Source organism: Vipera berus, assembly GCF_964194415.1.
Source record: "Vipera berus genome assembly, chromosome: 1".
Taxonomy (NCBI): Eukaryota; Metazoa; Chordata; class Lepidosauria; order Squamata; family Viperidae; genus Vipera; species Vipera berus.
The window spans coordinates 313,907,227-313,925,316 of record NC_138202.1 but is presented as its reverse complement, the minus strand read 5'-3'; the positions used below and the strand labels follow the sequence as shown (position 1 = coordinate 313,925,316).

Sequence of the window (18,090 nt, the reverse complement as noted above, 5' to 3'; positions counted from 1 at the left end):
CCTCGGGGTGCCGTGGGTCAAAGAGTGTCGACTGGCGACCCCCAGGGGGAGGGTGTTCTCTGTGGGCGCGCCAGACCTTTGGAACCGTTTACCGGTTGAGCTCCGGATGGCTCCTGACCTTCGCTCCTTCCGCCGTGACCTAAAAACTTACTTATTTGAACAAGCCAGCCTGGTCTGATGGGTTTGGGGTATTTTAATATTAATTTTATTAAATTTTATTGTAATTGGGCTATTATTTAATTCTTTCTTAACTTTTGTACATTGTATTTTTATTGTATTTATTGCCCTGTACACCGTCCTGAGTCCTTCGGGAGAAGGACGGTATAGAAATTTAATAATAATAATAATAATAATAATAATAATAATAATAATAATAATAATAATTATTATTATTATTATTATTATTATTATTATTATTATTATTATTATTATTATTATCAAAAAACAGATCTGTGAACATCTAGAAACAAAGTTATAAATAGTAGCCAGCCCAGGTTTGTTAAAAACAGATCGTGCCAAACCAATCTTATTTCATTCTTTGAAAAAGTGACTAAATTAATAAACCAGTGAAATGCTGTGGACCTAGTATACTTAGACTTCAGCAAAGCATTCAACAGCCTACTTCTTGGTAAGCTAAAAAAATGTGAGATCACTAGTAGATGGATTTGTAACTGGCTGATAAACCATGCTCAATGAGCTGTCCTTAATGGTACTACATCTGCATGAAGGGAAGCAAGCAGTGGGGTACCACAGGGTTCTGTTTAGGCCCATTACTCTTCAACATCTTCATAAATGACTTGGGGGAATAGAAGGGGAACTCATCAAATTTGTAGATGACATTAAGTTGTCAGGAATGGCCAACACCCCAGAAGACAAGCTCAGAAATCTTAACAAACTTGAACAACAGGCCCTATCCAACAACGTGAAATTTAATGTGGAGAAAAGCAAGGTTTTACACCTAGGCAGGAAAAACCAAAGGTACAAGTACAGATTAGGCGAAACCTGACTGAAAAACAGTAACTGTGAGACCTTGGAGTCCTAGTGGATGATCACTTAAACATGAGCCAGCAGTGTGCAGCAGCAGCAGCCAAAAAAGCTAATACAATCCTTCGTTGTATAAACAGAAGCAGAAAATCACAATCACGTGAAGTATTAGTAACGCTTTATAATACTGGATGCAGTTTTGATCACCACATTACAAAAAAAAAAGTTGAGACTTGGGGGGGAAAGTGCAAAGAAGAGCAACTAAGATGATTAAGGGCCTGGGGACAAAAACATATGAAGAATGGTTGTAGGAATTGGATATGGCCAGTCTACAGGAAAGAAGGACTAGGGGTGACATGATAGTAGTAGTCTAGTATTTAAGGAGCTGCCACAAAGAAGAGGAGGTCAACTTATTTTCCAAAGCACCAGAAGTCAAAACAAGAAACAATGGATGGAAACCTTCAAGAAGAGAAGCAACCTGGAATTAAGTAGAAACTTTCTGACAGGACAATTAACCAGTGGAATAGCTTGCCTTCAGAAGTTGTAAATGCTTCATCACTAGAGGTTTTTAAGAAGAGACTGGAAAGCTACCTATCTGAAATGGTATGGGGTTTCCTGCTTGAGCAAGGGATTGGAAATGATATTTGTTGCAGATCTTCCAATGCACCTTTGTTGCTATTTTGTCATTCCACTGTTTATAGTTGGTCTATGCCACAGGTGTCATGTGATGTATCATGACAAATCGCGACTTCTTTCGCATTGGTGGAGCTGGGGTGGGCACGGCATCTGCATGATGCAACCGGCCCACAGGCCGGCAGTTTGACACCCCTGTTCTATGCAATCTTCTTGCAGCAGCTAACTGCTCCGCTCCCCGTTCTCCATTCTCTCCAGTGGCGGCAACAGAGGGCTGGTGGAGGGAAGTGGGGAGGCTTGTGCCACCCAGTCACAGCACAAGCCACGGGAGAGTTGGTGTAGGAGAAGGAGAAGGAGGCTGCCGCCAGGCAGGTAATCTGTGAGGCTAAATGCAAAGAAAGCCCCTCCAGCAGCATACAGCGGCAGCGGAGCCTTTCGCTGTCACTTCCCCCTGGCTCCAAAATGGTGGAGGGGGACCAGGAATACCCCACCCATCCTCTGTAGCATGGCAATCCGGCTCGGGAGGGGAGTGAAAGGGAAGGTCGCTGAGCAAGGAATGGCCTGGCTGGGGGCCCCCTGAAGGAAGTGGGGTGCATGGAGCAGCTCCACCCTCTCCCCCACCTGCCTCGTCGGCAACAGTGTGATGTGCCGCAAGGCCTCCTGCCCCATTGCGGCAGCGAGATGGGACGGAGTGACCAGAGTCCTAATTAGGGCTTAATTTTGGAGTAGGGCTTATATTAGGCCCATCCCCCCAAATCAGGGTAGGTCTTTTTTTGGGGGGTGGGGCTTATTTTCGGTGAAAGATGATATACAATATGGTTGGACCTCTGGCTTTGCTCTCATCTTCTTCAGAACACACAAACCCCATAATCCCATCAAGATAGTCCCTCACTATGGAGGATGATGATGCCTTAAATTTAATTGAGAGGAAATAAATTGCAAACTACTATGTGTGGAAGCTGAACCAGATTTTTAAGGTCTAAAAGAACTGAAGAAGTTTTTTGAATGAGAAGCAAAAGTTTTTCAAGGAAAAAACCTAAGAAAGTCCAGTTGCCTTTTAGAAAAGCACCTTTGGGATATCTAAAAGACAGAAGAATAATTTAGAAGAAATATTTTAATGAAAAAAAAAAATCCCAGCTAAAATTTATCAAAATAATCCTGTTTGTAAAGAACCCATCTTTGTACATTGCAATGTGTTTCATCATATTTCTTCTTGGTTGCTATAGAAACTAATTATGTTGCCGCTGTGATCACCTCTTAATATTGGAACATTAACTAAAGTGATGTTACAATACATGTTTCTCAGTATAAGTCAAGCAAAGTGTTGTATTCTATGTAGTTAAACCATGGCCTTTATGTTTCAAATGAACTTGAGTGTATAAAGCGTTAATGTAACTATTTTTGAATGTTTCCAGAACTATGCTTTTCTACATGGTTTGCAAGATTTTAAGGAAATTGTATTTTTTAAACAAGTGAAATGTGTAGAACTGATAGAAACCATAGACATAGTATTTTTTGACCAGAGCAAAATAAGAGACCAACAAATAGAAAATACGAAGCTACAACCCTAATCTAAAAAACACCTCACGTAGCAGAAGAGACTATTGTGATAGTATATTACAGCATACAGTATTTATTCCAAAGTTATTCTCAAGGATAATATTAAAGCTATATACAATAGGAGTAAAGCACAACGAATCTAAGACCGTTATGGAATAGTCCCCATATCCAAAAATAAAGTTTTTTGAAATATATAACTATAATCTATAAAACTGCAGCATAATGAAATAGAAAGCAAGGAAGGTTATCATTTTAACCATCTTAGTATTTCAACTGAGTCAGTACAAAACCTAGCTATTGAGTGAGTGACGTAGGGTATCAAATCTTCTAAAATGAACTTCACAAGTTGCTGGTCCAGTCTTCCAGCATGCTTCCATAACAGGGCTGAACTAAGCAAACATGGCTGACTTAAGATAACATCTATCCACTCTACATGAGTTCACATCACCAGGACTAGGTGGATTATATCCCAGAGATATGAAAGAGCTGGCAGCCATGACCTGGGAATCACTGAATCATATCTTTCAAAGACTCATGGGGAACTACTAGAGGACTAAAAAAAGCTAAAGTGGTTTTCATCTTAAAAAAAAAGGGGGGGAAAGGGATTGAGGAAACTACAGACCAATCAGCTTAACATCAATACCTGGAAAGATCTTGGAAAAGATAGTTGAACAATGGATCAGTGAACACCTAGAGACAAGCAAAGCTATTACTGGATGCCAACTTGGATTTGTCAAAAACAGACCATGCCAGACAAATCTTATTGCATTCTTTGACAAAGTGAGTAAATTAGTGGACCAGTGAAATGCTGCGGACATAGTATACTTAAACTTCAGCAAGGCATTCGATAACTTACTTCTTGGTAAATTAAAAAAGTGTGAGATAGACAGCATCACCACCAGATGGATTTGTACTTGGTTGACAAACCGTACTCAATGAGTATTCCTTAATGGCATTATATCTATTTGACACAACCTACTTGTTGCTAAGTTATAAAAAATGTGGGATAGACAGCACCACTATCAGATGGATTCGTAACTAGCTGATCAATCTCACCCAATGAGTAGACCTCAATAAAATTACATCTATATGAAGGGAAGCATGCAGTGGAATACCCCAAAATTCTTTCTTAGGTCCAGTTTTCTTCAACTTCTTCATAAACTATTTAAATGAAGGGATAGAAGGGGAAGTCATCAATTTTTCAGATGACACCAAACGGGGGAATAGCCAACACTTTAGAAGAGAGTCAAAAGGATCTTCATAGACTTGAACACTGGGCCCCATCCAACAAAATGCACTTCAGTGCTAAGGAAAAACAAACACACAGGTATAGAATATGTGTTATTGGGCTCAAAAGCAGTAACGGTGAGAGGGATTTTAGAAGTCCTACTGGACAACCATTTAAATAACAGCCATCAATAGAGTTACCTAAAATAGCCAATAGATTACAATAATATAGGGACAATATAAAGATCACATGAAGTGTTAGCACCACTTTATACTGTTTTGGTAAGATCACACATGGACTAATGCGTCCAGTTTTGGTTACTATGATACAAAAAAGAGGTTAAGACTGTAGAAAGAATGCAGAGAAGAGTAACAGATGATTAGGGGTCTGGAAGTTAAAACATGATGAACAGTTACAGGAACTAGTCTATTGAAGAGGACTGGGTGACATGATAGCAGTCTTCCAATACTTGAGGGGCTGTCATAGAGAAGAGGGGAATCAACCTATTCCCCAAAACACCTGAGGGCAGGGCAAAAATTAATGGATTGAAACTGATCCAAGAAGAAAGTCAACCTAGAAATAAAAAGAAATTTCCTGACAACGAGAATTAATCAGTGCAACAGTTTGCCTCCAGAAGTTGTGGTTGCTTCACCACTGGAAGTTTTTAAGAAATTGGAAGCTATTTGTCTGGAATGGTATAGGGCAGACATGTCAAACACAAGGCCCGGGGGCTGGATCCGGCCCGCGAAGTGGTTTCATGTGGCCCGCGAAGCCATCCTGGAAACAGTGAGGGAACGGCCCCCACTGCCTTGGCCCTGGCCCAGAGACCCTCCTTCTGTCAGAGACCCTCAGATCTGTCCCACTCCTGCCCAGGCCCCCATAGGCACCCTTGATGCGAACGATGTAGAGCTAGCCACGCCCACCCAGTAGGCCATACGCACTCTAGCCACGCCCACCCAGTAGGCCACGCCCACCCTGGCCATACCCACCCGGCCCCCTGAGGGCAATCACAATGCTGATGTGGCCCTCAATGAAATTGAGTTTGACACCCCTGGTATAGGGTCTCCTTCCTGAGCAGAGGATTGGAGTAGAAGGACAAGGTTCTTTCCAACTCTGTTACTCTGTATTCTCTTTATCTCAAGAGCACTATTTGGGCAGAAATGCTCAATTAATGGAATTTTAGCATACCTGCCTTTAGCAATGCAGAGGGAAGGATGCATCTAGCTACTCTACAAAGAATGCTTTTCTCAGCTTGGGGGAAGGTGACAGTATGTAAATAGTTTGCTAGTTACCATACACCCATAACAAGCTGAATTCTGTTATTCTGGGACAATGTATTGATATTCCATATCATTCATTATTTGGGGACTGTTTGCTAAGCCTGATTCCCCCCCCCCCCAAACATTAAAAATAGTGCTGAAAGTCCAAATGATGTAAGCTTCTGTTCTACCACCAATTTCCAGTTTATAAGTGGCAAACCTGTTGGGAAGAACAGAATTTATTTAACCATCAGCCTCCAAGCTCATTTCTGAATTGTAGGCATTCTTGTCTCCAGTCTAAGCTGGATGTTAGACGTTAGGGTCAACAGAGATAGTTCTTAAACATTTCATTTGCACTGGCTCCGGTTTGTCCTTCTTGGAATAAATTTCTATCTGCACACTTTTTAAGTTTTGAGCCAAAGATTTTGTTTTAATGAAGTTAGTAGTAAATTGGTCACCTTTACCAACAAAAGAGGGCATAGAAATTTAAATGAATGAATGAATGAACGAACACATTATTAATAGCTATTGGTACTAGATGTGCTTCATGTTGTGTACTCATGATTTGGAGTAGAAGACTACCCCAAGATATTTGAAGATATTGCGCTTGCTTGAACCTATCCCCTCTCTCATCCAACTTTTGTTCTCATGGCAAAAATCAGAAATTCGGATTGTTTTGAAATTAGATACCAAATGGTTTTGCTTGCTTACAGGTATTTTAAGTTCCATAGGAGGTCATGATATAATAATAGCATAGTCTGCATGAAAAAGTAGAGGATAGTATGTCCTGCTATTTTGGTGAGCATGAAAATTAGGATTATATAAAATTGTATAGAATTTGTGTTTGTGTGTATAAATAATTCCCTTCTCAGCACATGGTGGTATATCTCTTCCTCAATCTCAGGTCTTCTAACAGATGGCTGGGAGTTTTAGGGGTCTGTGCAATAACTTCCTAACACTGCACTCTACTGAACGGAGAGCTAACTGAGATCTATAGGAGCCACTCTCCCAGGTTAGGAGTCAGAGCCCCAAGTGCTTCTACCACCACTGGGACCGCTTTATTTTTTACTTTCCACATCCTCTCTACTTTCTTTTTCAGGCCCTGGTATTTCTCCAGCTTCTCATACTCCTTTCTTCTATCTAATACAGATGTTGAGGAGAGCATTCAGCAATATTTTTAGCAGTTCTCTTATTCCATTTCATTCATACTACCATGTTCTTTCACTTAACTGCAATTTTTTTTCCTCCCTAAGTTTTGAATAGTTTGTATAAAGAAAAGAGAAGAAGTTTAATGTTTTCCTTAATACTCAGATGAGAATATTTTGAGTAGACTTGAGTAGACTTTTTTGCCTTTGAGACACTACAGAAAATACGTCTCTAATATTGTTTCGCACTTTTTTGTTAAATAATTTTGCATCTTTGTTGATTTTTGCATAGAATTGGCAATGGAAACATTTAAAATTTGTTAGAACAGATTAATATACTCTGCTTGCACTAAGGGAAAGAAAATCCATTTGTTTTTGTCTTTTTGTTGCCAAATTAGTTCCAAAATATAACAATATATTATAATGGAAGAAATCAAAGTGATCATAAAGAGACCATTGGAACATTTTAATAAAATATAATATCACTTAGCTTATAAATGGATCTGCAATAAAATATTTTTGTTCTTTTGTTTGTTTGTTTGTTTCAGAATCATTATACCCACATTTTACAGTTGTAACTATGAGATTTCTTAGCTACTTATCAACCACCTTCCAATGGGTTGCTTTGCAAGCTGTGTAAAACTAATTTCAATGTAGGCATCAAAACATATTTTCTACCAGTGAAATTGTTTTTTGAAAGTTTAATTGAGGGTTGGGGGACTAACCTGCATACCATATATTATTTTACAAAAAAATCAATTTTACAAAAGCAAGTTGACAATATCCTTAGCATAGATTCATATCCTAAGGCTTTTGGGCCAGTTGTTCCCAAGATTCTTCCCCCTTATTGTTGTTAACTTTCCTTTCTACTAATTAACCAATATTAATTAATTGCATTGGTGATGAAGATCCAATTGATTTTGTTTTTAAATACTGTATCTGTGAGTAAAGTGGAAAAACTGCTAAAAATTAGATGCACAATAAATATTTTCACTTTTAATGCAGAAAGTTTAGGGATAAGAAAGTGAACTGGAAATTAAAATTTCAGTTCATATCATACATAGTACACACTTCTTACCAATTTCAATATTTTCACTAATGAGGTAGCTTTTGTATGAATTGCACTGAAATACATGTTACAGACAGGTCTGTTAATTTATTTTATTTTTTTAATACTGAAGAATGGGGAACACACGATAGTGACTTTAATTTATGAGAATTATAGGCAAAAATGTTTATATAGTGAATTAAAAGAAGAATATTTATTTTGTTTGAATAAAACTATATTCAAGCAGATGTGAATGGCTCTTCTTGTTCCTTTTGATAGAATATTTGTAGCTCAAGATTGAACTGTGGAATCCTTGGTGTTCCTGATCTTGATAATTTTCCTGCAGATGTTTCATTACCAAACTAGTTAACATCATCAATGCTAATATACTGGTGATAACATAGCACTGATAATGTTACCTAGTTTGGTAATGGTACGTTTGCAAGGAAACCACCAAGCTCAGACAGCACCAAGCACCCCTCATTCCTTTATTCTTTCTCCCTTTTTCATTCTGCCACATTCTCTTTTCCCTCCTTCTCCCTTGTATAGAATTGATAAGTAATGGAAAAACTTACTATGTCATGTCTTTCATAACTATTCTTCTAACTTTTACTGAAGTTCTTTTTTTAAAGAACTGAATTTTAATTTCCTTGGTTAAAGAAGGAATTTATTTTCCTTGGTTATTCTTTTTTTACATTTTAGAAGATTTTCCAAACAAAAAAATAGCTAAACCCATCCCCATTTTGACTTTTATTCCTCTAAGTAGGCCTTTGCATATATTTTATTGATTCACTAAAGATATGCAGTCCATGTCTGGAGTTTCTCCAGGAAAAAAGTGAAATTAGTCACAACTATGTGTAGTAGCCAGGATTTTCTAGCTTGTTTTTTTTTCTAGCCACTTAAAAGGATTTTGTTTAATATTAAAAATTATTTTTTAAACAGCTAAATAATTAAAATTGTACACAACCACATTATCCATCTTTGGGACAGCTTTGGAGATTGCAAAAATCAGGTTTGAGGTGGAATGTGGCTTGTAATACTATATAGCTTGCCAACTTTGATCGTACGTGGGACTTACTTCTGGATAATTCTTCCATTATTTTTGCTAAGCCTTAGATTACTTGCTTTCACTTCTCACAACACATACTGATTTTCTCACATTGTAAGTTGTCTTTCATACTTATTATTTTCATTGGGAAAATAGATTTTATAAGAAAAACCTTTGCAACTGGAATCTGAGATGACTCTTTCATTGTAAGATAGCTAGGTATACTTGTGTGCAGTGCTTTTTTTGTAAAAGAAAATGGTGCCGGAACTCACACATGTCATACAACTCACCTTGCCTACCCTACAAGGTTCCATCCAAAAAAGGTGCCGGAACTCCGTTCTGAGCGTTCTATGAGAAAAAAAAGCCCTGCTTGTGTGTAATTTTACTTGTATTTTTTTTGTTTGAAAAGAAAGGGGAAGTAAAAAGTTGCACACCTTCATTAAATATTTATTATTGATATCCTATAACCATGATACAGAGCAGGGTTATTTGGTGAGATGAACTCCAAAAATATTAAAATATGATGGAAATTCTATTTACACTCAGTACGCTGGTGTAGCATAGTAGAAACCTCTGTGGGTATTTAATATTTCAGACTAAAGAATTTTGTTTAATTTTTAAACATGTATTTCATTTCATGTTTTATTTAAATTGTTTTAACACTTGCTAGAAGCCCCTGAAGAATTAAAACGTTCGAAACTTAGGTTAGATTAAAAATAGACACGAAGAATGCTGCATAAAAAGAATAGCAGAAAAAGGGAAGCAAGGGGTATCAGAGTATACCACGGAGAATGAAAATAGGCCTGATTACAAAGCATTACTTGCAAAAATAATCAAGCTGTACATTGCTAAAGAAACTTGATAGAATCAGGATGATAATTAATCATATATGTTTTCATGTACTAATTTAAAGAATAAGAAAAAAGCTAGTTAATGTGCAAAATGAGATTTGGTGTAGCTATTCTTTAAAAGTTTTGACTCACAAAAGTGAAACAATTTACAGATGTTAATGAAAGAAAAAAAAGTAGTTTGCAAAAACTGAACATTAGAACAAAAATAGGAAGAGATGATAGAGACCTTTGGGACACTGTGAGGAATATAAAATAACTGGCATTAATGTTGTATTTTTGGAAGGAGCTAATATGGAAGACAAAATTAAAGAAAAACTGAACAACTGAACATTTTGAAATTGATGGGACAGGATGGAGACTACAGTTGAAACATTAATGCTAGTAATTATAAATCATTATTTTTCTCCTGCAGGAAAAAGATTTGTTTTCTATGGGTATTTATTTTTAATGTAGTTTTCTATATTTTTATATCTGTTGTTTTTATATTTATATTTATCTGATTGTTGTGCCCACTCAAAGTTGCTTTTGGTGAGATGGGCAGCTGTACAAATTTGATTAATAAAATAAATAAAAACTAGGCTTTCGGTTTGCCATCGTGGTGCTGGCGGATGCATGGAGACAAGCTCCAACTTCAGTGTCCAGTTTTATCCTGCTGGGGGACCCTGGAAAGGGTTGAAAGTCACCCTATAGGGGTGACGAGCAAGGAGAGGACCCCCGCTTGATTGTGGATGGGCAGCAGACCTTCCGCTTGATCTGGGGCAGCTCTCCAAACTGGCAGGGAAAAGACCGGCCGTAGCAATATGGCTCGTCATTAAGCTGCTGACAGCTGAAGTCAAAACTACAACCAAGTACCTTTAAAGCAACGTGGATGAAACTGGGTGAGATCTGATCTTCTCTTTAAGACTTTAAATATTTTTCCTGCAAAAGCTACCCAAAGTATTTCTCCCCCTGTGAGGAGAGAGGGAAGGGAATTCTTACCCCACCCTCTAAGAACAGTGGCAATTGACTACCTAGGGGAAAAGAGTAATTATAAGAACAATTCTAATTTAATTGGATGCATATACGTTTGAAATTTGGAAACTAAAAGTTTTCCTATTCTTACTGGAGATATTGGCTTTTATTTAAAAAGAAAAGAAACAAAACTTGAAAAAGTATTATTAAAACTCAGGATTTAAAAGTTTTAAATGGCATTGGTGACATCTTGTGGTGAAATATGCTATTACAATTTGTTATTGACTAAAAGAGACTTGGCTGGAAACCCAGAAATTAGAAAAAACCCTCTCGACCTTGACATACCACCTGTGAGAAACACAGCTGTAAAGAAGGAACTGCAAGGCGGTTTATCTGGCCTGTTTGAACTATGAAGATAAACCTTTATTGAGTTTCAGAATTATATGTGGGGAATTATATGTTTTCCTATTTCTTTACATGAGAAGTCTTTGTTACTACACGAGATGATGGAATACTTTGGACTATATATTCTTTTCTTTAAAAAAGAAAATTTTATTGGCTTTCTAGTTTTACATTTAAATATTTGAAAAGCAATGTGGCGGCTCAGTTGGTCAATTATTCAATAACATACAAATATCTTTAGTACAGATCTCAAACTATTACGTTAAATGTTTCCTCTCTTTTCCCCTTAGTACTTACTATCTCATATTTAAATTAAAACAATTCTTATTATATTGCTTAAATAAAAAATAACTTTTTTATATTTATCAATAATTTTTAGCTTATACATATCCTAGGTGTTTTAACATTCAATCTTTTTAGACAATCAATGTCCTGGTTAATTTTTCCCAATTTTTAATTTCCCATTTATATTTATATTTAACGTTTGATATTTATAATTTCCAAATTTTAAATAACCCCAATTCCCTTTATCACAATTCATTGCAAGATCTAATGTTCAGAATAAATATCTTATCTATTTGAATTCTCACAATCTTACATCAACTAATTAGTAATATAATATAATATTCTTATTTTCTTGTAATTTCCAGATATTTTAAATTTAGTAACCAAAATTCCTCCTATTTGAACATTTAATACTTCCTGTCTTTTTCTCTTAATATCTACTATTTCAAATTTAAACTAATAATTTTTATTATTATTGCTAAATAAAATCATATTTATTACATTCATTGATAGATTTTTCGCTTATATATATCTTAATTAACTTTACATTTAACCTTTATAAGCAAATCAGTGTTCAAATTTAACTATTAATATTTATACTTCTAAGTTATAAATGACCAAAGTTTTCTTTATCTCAACTCATGACATTATCTAGTATTCAAAGTACATATCTTATCTATTTGAGTATATTCTATTTTAGTTCTCACGAGTAAGTCAAGACCCCAAATTTCCTCAGTCTTATTCTGGCTTTGTTTCTGTGCCAAATCGTCTTCCACCTTTTCTGTTATTTTCTGTGTAGTTGATTTTTTAGTTGTAGTCAAAGTCTGAGTTTGTATATCTGAGCTGACATCTTGTTCTTTTCTGTAACCTCTTATTTCATCAATAGCTGTAAGAATAGTTTGGTGAATTGCTTTCAACATAGAATCTGTTCCTGATCTTCATCCATATTCTCTTAGTAGTGTATTAGGTTAAAAGCTTTACAATCAGAGAATGCAAAAAAAATTGTCACTGGATATGAAACACAGCTGAGCTTCTCACAGCTGATGTCTCAAGGTTACATAAATCTTATCTATTGTCTGGGCTGCTGGCCAAGTCTCTTTTAAGCAATAACAAATTGTAGTATCAGGTTTAGCCACAAGATGTCGCCCCTACCATTTAAAGTTTTCTTTTAAATCCAAAGTTTTTATAATCTTTTCAGTTTTGCTTCTTTTTTATAAGTAAAAACCCCAATCTTCAGTAAGAATAGAAAATCTTTTAGTCCACAAATTTTAAAAAATAGAATTCCAATTAGGATCAAGTTATTCTTTCAACGATTTAAACTCCCCTGGATAATCAGTTGCCACTGTTTCTAGAGGGAGGGATAAAGTCTCCCTTCCCTCTCCACAGGGGGGGAAAGTACTTTAAGCAGCTTATGCAGGTAAAAAATATAGTTAGGATTTAAGAGAGGTAGATCTCATCCAGTCTCATCCGTGCTGCTTTAAAATTGCCTGGTGGTAAGTGTGACTTCAGCTGTCTGCAGCCTAGTGATGAGCCATATTGCTATGGCTGGTCTTTTGTCCGCTGGTTTGGAAGGCTGCCCTGTATCAAGCGGAAGGACTACTGCCCTCCTGTGATCCAACGGGGATCCCCTCCTTGCTGGTCCACCTCCACAGGGCAACTTTCGACCCTTTCCAGAGTCCCCCAGTGAAGCAAAACTGGACGCGGAAGACGGAGCTCGCCTTCCAGACGTCCATGGCAGCTGCATCCTGGACTATAAATTCTTATCTGCCAAACAATTTTCATTATAAGACTATTCGCAACATGTGAAATAGATGTCACACATCTAGCTACAAAAACTACTTTCAACATTTGATTTTAAAATCCTTAATTTAATACATTATCAAGACAATATGGATGAAGATCAGGAAAAAATTCTTTCTATGTTGAAATCAATACATGAAACCATTCTTTCAGCATGTAACAAAATGAGAGGCAACATAAAGGAACAAGATGCCAACTTATTTGGAAAACTCAACAGTGGCCACAGGATTGGAAAAGATCAGTTTACATTCCAATTCCAAAGAAAGGCAGTGCCAAAGAATGTTCAAACTATCGCACCATTGCACTCATTTCTCATGCTAGTAAAGTTATGCTTAAAATCCTACAAGCTAGACTCCAGCAGTATGTGGATCGAAAACTACCAGAAGTACAGGCAGGATTTTGAAGAGGCAGAACAACTAGTGATCAAATTGCCAACATACGCTGGATCATGGAGAAAGCTAGAGAGTTCCAGAAAAACATTTACTTCTGCTTCATTGACTATACTAAAGCCTTTGATTGTGTGGATCATAACTAACTGTGGCAAGTTTTTTTTTTTAATTCCATTTATATCCCGCCCTTCTCCGAAGACTCAGGGCGGCTTACAAGCTTAGCAGTAGCCTTCATTCTATGTATATGCCTGCTTGTTAGGGCTTTCACACACACCCCAAGCGGCATTATTACAAAGTCAGCTTATTGCCCCCAACAATCTGGGTCCTCATTTTACCTACCTCGGAAGGATGGAAGGCTGAGTCAACCTTGAGCCTGGTGGGATGCGAACCTGCACTAATTGCACTAATTCTTAAAGAGATGGGCATAACAGGCTATCTTATTTGTCTCTTGAGAAACCTATATGTGGGCCAAGAAGCAACAGTGAGAACTGGACACGGAACCACTGATTGGTTCAAAATTGGGAAAGGAGTCCGGCAAGGCTGTATGCTGTTGCCCTGCCTATTTAAGTTATATGCAGAGCACATCATGAGAAAGGCAGGGCTAGATGAATCAAAAGTTGGAATTAAGATTGCCGGAAAAAATATCAACAACCTAAGATATGCAGATGATACCACTCTAATGGCAGAAAGTGAAGAGGAACTAAAGAGCCTCTTGTTGCGGGTGAAGAAGGAGAGTGCAAAAGTTGGGTTGAAACTTAACATTAAGAAAACCAAGATCATGGCATCCAGCCCTCTCAATTCCTGGCAAATAGATGGGGAAGAAATGGAGGTAGTGACAGATTTTATTTTCCTGGGCTCCAAGATCACTGCAGATGGGGACTGTAGCCAAGAAATTAAAAGACGCTTGCTCCTGGGGAGGAAAGCCATGGCAAATCTAGACAGCACACTAAAAAGCAGAGACATCACCCTGTCAACAAACGTGCGTATAGCCAAGGCTATGGTCTTCCCAGTTGCAATGTATGGCAGTGAAAGTTGGACCATAAAAAAGGCTATGCGCTAAAGATTTGAGGCCTTTGAACTATGGTGCTGGAGAAGACTCCTGCGAGTCCCTTGGACTGCAAGGCGATCAAACTGGTCAGTCCTAGAGGAGATCAACCCTGACTGCTCTTTAGAAGGCCAGATCCTAAAGCTAAAACTCAAATACTTTGGCCACCTAATGAGAAGGAAGGACTCACTGGAGAAGAGCCTAATGCTGGGAAAGATTGAGGGCAATAGAAGAAGGGGACGACAGAGAATGAGGTGGCTGGATGGAGTCACTGAAGCAGTAGGCGTGAGCTTAAATGGACTCCAGAAGATGGTAGAGGACAGGAAGGCCTGGAGGAACGTTGTCCATAGGGTCACGATGGGTCGGACACGACTTCGCAGCTAACAACAACAACAATGCCAGCTTAAATATACAGACCCAGATTTTGACTACAACCAAATGCAGAAAGCAACAGGAGAAATGGAACAACTAAATATTAAGACAGAGGACCCAACTGATCAACAGATCCAGCCAATGAGGAAATGAGAGTGACAACATTGAAAATGGAAAATATTTTTTTCATGAATCGGAAGAAACTTGAGGAAAAGGAAGAAGAACAGACTGAATGGAAGATAAACCTATTAGGACAGCTGTGGGAAACTGGAATAATGGGGAGGCGATCAAAGAAATATGGGCTAGTTCTTCCAAAAAAATTTGTAATTAAATGGTTTTTCTTAACTCAGATAATACACACAATAATAGAGGGAGAACTGTTTGATTAATTAAAAATACTGACATGGATGGCTAGTTGGCAAAGGAAAAAAGCCAAAGTAAGGCTGAAAGAAACTAGGGTTTTGATTTATTAGGAGGAATTTTATACTATTGATTAGAAGGTGGAAGATGGTTGAATATAGATATTTTTTTAGAAAATAAAGTAATATAACTGAATGGGTAAGATGTGTAATAAGATTAATAGATTTTTGATTTAATATGGTGAATTTTTTTTAAAATAGAATAAGACTATATGCAAATGGGTAAGGTGTATATTTAGAATATTAGATTTTGTTATAAAAAGGGGAAAATGTAGAAGTTGAGATAAGGGAAACTCTAGTTACCTAAAGCTTAGAAACTATAACATACCTAATGTTAAGTTGAATATTGAGGGGAAATTAAAGCCTGGGGGAAAAGCTACAACAGGACATTGATGTATATAAGATTGAATCTAAACACAACTAAATATGTATAAGTTCAAAATTATTGATAAATGTAACAAAGATGCTTTTACTTAGTTGATAATAAGAATTATATTAATTCAATATAAGATAGTAGATATTAAGGAATAAAGAGAGGAAATATCTGATGTTGTAACTTGACATTTTTGCTTTTTAAATATTTAATTGCAAAATTAGAAAATCAATTAAATATAAATATAAACTTGTTCACAACCCACTGCAATTGGTTAGTAGCATTAATAGTTTCTCCAACTCTTTTTTCCCTCCAGAGAGTAGACTTCTTCTGGAGTATTATCTGGCAAATTTTAGAAAGGGCTAATATTTGTAAATGCCAATGATGGGATAATTTGAAGCCCTTTTGAAAAGATTAACCCTCTTTTTGAATGACAGTTAAAACTGCAAGTGTTTGAGTCAAATAGGCAGAAGGTGCTGGAAAGTACAAAGATCATGAAAATTCACCATTAGTAAATGAACAGTAAAGATCACACCCGGAGGTGGAGAACTTAGATAATGAAAAGATACTTGTATTTATCTGCTGATTGATGTTAAGCAGGGACTTACCTATTTGCATTAATAATAATCAAAGCTGTAAAGCTTCTTTGTCTAAAACTGTATAAGTATGCTGTCAAATTGCAAACCTACAAGCTTGCTTTGTGGCACCTGCTCCAATGCATCTCTGTTCTTTTGAACAGCATAAAAAGGGGATTTGGGTTACTGTACTTGTATGTATTTCATTGGCTACTCACATCAAGTGAATAAACCTAGTGTTGGGCTCTAGTTGTTGTTGACAGTACATACATTTCCAAAAACTAAAAATTCTAATACATTTTAGTTGAAACTTTCATTATATAAATCCTAACAATGGAACTGCATCTACATGGAGGGAAATGTGTAGTGGGGTGCCGCAGGGCTCTGTTCTGGGCCCAGTGCTCTTCAACCTCTTCATTAACGATTTGGACGAGGGGATAGATGGGGAACTCATCAAATTTGCACACGACACCAAACTGGCAGGAATAGCCAACACTCCAGAAGACAGGCTTAAGATACAGGAGGATCTGGACAGACTTGAACACTGGGCGCTATCTAACAAAATGAAATTCAATGGTGAAAAAAATAAGGTTGTACATTTAGGCAAGAAAACCAAATGTACAGGTACTGTATAGTATAAGTGGTACCTTGCTCAATAGTAGTAATTGTTAGAGGGATCTTGGAGTCCTAGTGGACAATCACTTAAATATGAGCCAGCTGTATGCTGCAGCTGTCAAAAAAGCCAACACAGTGCTAGGCTGCATTAACAGAGAGATAGAATCAAGATCACGTGAAGTATTAATACCACTTTACAATGCCTTGGTAAGGCCACACTTGCAATACTGCATCCAGTTTTGGTCATGATCTAAAAAAGATGTTGAGACTCTGGAAAGAGTACAGAGAAGATCAACAAAGATGATTAGAGGTCTGGAGGCTACAATATATAAGGAATGGCTGCTGGAATTGGGTATGTCTAGTTTAATGAAGAGAAGGACTAGGGGTGACATGATAGCAGTGTTCCAATATCTCAGGGGCTGCCACAGAGAAGAGGGAGTCAAGCCATTCTCCAAAGCGCCTGAAGGCAGGACAAGAAGCAATGGATGGAAACTAATCAAGGAGAGAAGCAACCTAGAACTAAGGAGAAACTTCTGACAGTTAGAACAATTAATCAGTGGAACAACCTCCAGAAGCTGTGAATGCCCCAACACTGGAAGTTTTTAAGAAGAGACTAGACAGCCATTTGTCTGAAATGGTATAGGGTTTCCTGCCTGAGCGGGGAGTTGGACTAGATGACCTCCAAGGTCCCTTCCAACTTTACTATTATGAAATTATGAAATAATGATTTTTTAAAACAAATGTTTGCTGGTAAATGGGTAGGGTAGGAGAATGGTAAATATTCTGCATTCTCAAATGGATTTCTCCTTATAGATCTGTTGATTATTTCTTCTTAGAGTACTTTCTGTCTCTCCTGCTTTAAACTATATTATGGTATTCCACTGATCTGCAAACTATAAATTACTGTAAGATTATTTGAGTTTTGTGAATGTTAAATTGAAGAATTAATCATATCTTTATTAATGTGCATATGATGAGAAACTGATTTTGGGAAAAAAATACATGTTTGTTTTTAGATATGCATGTTTGTGTGTATATCAAGCAGTTTATTTTAAAAGATGCAGCCCTTTTATTTAATAAAAATAGAAGGTGGAATGCCAGTTCAATG

At 37.0% G+C, this 18,090-nt stretch overlaps 1 protein-coding gene across 1 annotated transcript in view; it reads left to right on the top strand.

The window, feature by feature from the left end:
• Positions 1–18,090, top strand: part of SYT14 (synaptotagmin 14) — a gene marked incomplete at its 5' end in the record, with an annotated part of 68,104 nt that overhangs the window by 25,595 nt on the left and 24,419 nt on the right. The gene's annotated exons all lie outside the window — the stretch shown is intronic.